Source organism: Hippocampus comes, unplaced genomic scaffold, assembly GCF_001891065.2.
Source record: "Hippocampus comes isolate QL1 unplaced genomic scaffold, H_comes_QL1_v1.1 scaffold445, whole genome shotgun sequence".
NCBI lineage: Eukaryota > Metazoa > Chordata > Actinopteri > Syngnathiformes > Syngnathidae > Hippocampus > Hippocampus comes.
The window spans coordinates 388,005-390,766 of NW_017805415.1; the positions used below are offsets into that span (position 1 = coordinate 388,005).

General features: G+C 49.9%; 2 protein-coding genes across 3 annotated transcripts in view; one reads left to right on the plus strand and one right to left on the minus strand.

Moving 5' to 3' along the window:
- The window catches only part of LOC109518169 (gamma-aminobutyric acid receptor subunit alpha-5-like), a 30,036-nt gene that overhangs the window by 12,372 nt on the left and 14,902 nt on the right, over positions 1-2,762 (minus strand). The gene's annotated exons all lie outside the window — the stretch shown is intronic.
- Positions 1-2,762, plus strand: part of LOC109518166 (gamma-aminobutyric acid receptor subunit beta-3-like) — a 66,544-nt gene that overhangs the window by 9,319 nt on the left and 54,463 nt on the right. The window lies entirely within an intron of this gene.

Sequence of the window (2,762 nt, forward strand, 5' to 3'; positions counted from 1 at the left end):
CGACCGACCCCGCGCCCGACACCATCTCCTACCCCAGCGACGCCCACAACGGCCCCGCCGCCGCCATCTGTTTAGTTTTCTCCCCGCTCCGGACTCGGGGGGGCCAGGGCGCACCGCCGCCTCCACTGTCCTCCTCTGCCCTCCTCCGCCCTCGGTTTTTACTCGGCACGTGGTGTTCATCAAATAGTTCGCTGAATTTTTTCGATATATCAATGGATGCTATTTTCTTAACATTACGGTGCGAGCATGCGACTGTAACACAGAAAACGCGGTTTAAACTGTCATCGGAGATCGCGGCCGCCGCCATGATTCAATGTTGTTGACAGACAACAGGGCAAACGATGCACGGGCTCAACGTGAATATCGCGAGAGTTTGCACCGATGTAAACCCTCTACACAAAAATGTAGAGGGTTGTTTGAAAAAAATGCTGACCGTAAAGTTTTTTTTCGACGTAGAAATTCTCGGTCGGTCGGGTTACCGGAAACACACTACTTTTTTTTTCTACGCCTAATATTCCAAAAAGATAATGATGAACGTGTTATATTACTCCATTACTGGGTAAGTATAATACAACTTCTGCGTTTGAAATGTGTTACCGCCGACACCATAATTACTTTTAATTTCACAAAAATTGCACTTTTGGGCATTTATTTCACTTTGCATAAATGGAATTCTTGTTTTGTTATTTAAGCGTCTCTCCAGACCACATTTTTCAATAAGACACAATATAACGACAGTCTTTTTTACTCGATATATTTGATTATGAATGTGGTAATGGAAAAACTCAACATTTATAAGGGGCATTGTTTATAAATATAACAATTTAATTTGGGGACCTCCTGCGGTCACAACAATCTGGTGGGACTTTCTCTAAACTTGAATGTACGCTGTCGTGCAATCCACATTTGTTTCATTTGAATTTGATACAGTGTGAGTGAAGCTAGATAACACTCAGCAACAAACCTTAATATTTTTCTTTTTCGCTGTCAACATTGAGGTTTTTAAAGACCATGTCATTGGCATTTCAATCACAGTGTGATTATCTGTTTGTGCCTGACTGGGAGCACCGTCTGGTATGGCTAAAGAGGCCGATCCGGGAGTGACAGTCCCTGTTGCAGTGGATGCACCTGAACACACAGTTGGAGGGAGGCGCTTGTTTGTCCTGGCTGTTCTTTCTCCTGGCTCTCTTGTCTTCTGCCGATGCTCTCATCTTCTCCTCCCCTCGGCACAGACCACTTGCCAGTTCTTGTTTCCAGTTTGGGCGGTTCTGGGCCGGTGACTCCCATCCCTTCACATCTATCTCAACAGCCTTCAAGTCCCTCTTGCAAACGTCTTTGAAACGAAGCTGTGGGCGGCCCTGTGTTCTCTTTCCAACTGCGAGTTCTCCATAGAGCAGATCTTTGGGGATCCTGCCATCCTCCATCTTGTGGACGTGGCCGAGCCACCGAAGGCGACGCGGACGGAGGAGGGTGTACATGCTGGGGATGTTGGCACGTTCCAAGACGTCTTTGTTGGTGATGTAGTCGGACCACTTGATACCAAGGATTCGCCTGAGGTTTCGCATGTGGAAGGTGTTGAGCCTCTTTTCTTGGCGTGCATACAGGGTCCAGGACTCGCTGCCATACAGTAGGGTGCTGAGAACACAGGCCCTGTAGACTGCCATCCTGGTGTTGGTCGTCAACTTGCTGTTCTCCCACACGCGTTTCTTGAGCCGGGCAAGAGTTGTGGTGGCTCGGCCAATCCTTCTGTTCAGTTCAGGGTCCAGGTCAAGCGAGTCTGTCACCGTGGAGCCAAGGTAAGTAAATTCCTTGACCACATCCAGCTGGTAGTTGTTAATGGAGATGGTGGGTTGGCTCTCCGTGTCCTGACTCAAGATGTTGGTCTTCTTGAGACTGATGGTCAGCTGAAAGTCGCTGCACGCCCTCGAGAAACGATCCATGAGATGCTGAAGATGTTCTTCCTTGTGGGCAGTGACAGCAGCATCGTCCGCAAACAGCATGTCTCTGATCAGGACTTTGCGGATCTTGGTCTTGGCCCTCAGAGCCTCCATGTTGTAGGGACCGCCGTCAAAGCGAGTATGGAGGTAGACACCCTCAGTGGAGTTCGCGAAAGCGTGCTTGAGCATGACAGCGAAGTAGATGCCGAAGAGGGTCGGAGCAAGTACACAACCCTGCTTAACACCGCTTTTCACTTCGAAAGAGGAAGATGTTACACCACCAAACTGGACGACACCCTTCATTCCGGAGTGGAAGGAACGAATGATGCTCAGCAGCTTCCCCGGGCACCCAATCCTGTCAAGGACTTTGAAGAGGCCGTCACGGCTCACAAGGTCGAAGGCCTTGGTCAGGTCAATGAAGGCAACATACAATGACTGGTTCTGCTCTCTGCATTTCTCCTGGAGGTGGTGGAGCGAGAAAATCATGTCGACGGTGGATCGTTCCGACCTGAAGCCACACTGTGATTCGGGGTACACCCTGTCAGCGAGCTTCTGGAGTCTGTTCAGGACCACTCGGGCGAAGAGTTTCCCCACGATGCTCAGTAAGGAGATGCCTCTGTAGTTGTTGCAGTCACTGCGGTCACCTTGGTTCTTGTACAGGGTGATGATGTTACAGTCACGCATGTCTTGAGGTACCTCGCCGTCTTCCCAGCACTGGCAGAGTAGGTTGTGTAGGTGGTGCAGCAGAGGTTCTTTGCCACTCTTGATCACCTCTGCTGGGATACCGTCAAGGCCAGGAGCTTTCCCAATGGGCAGGCTGTCGAT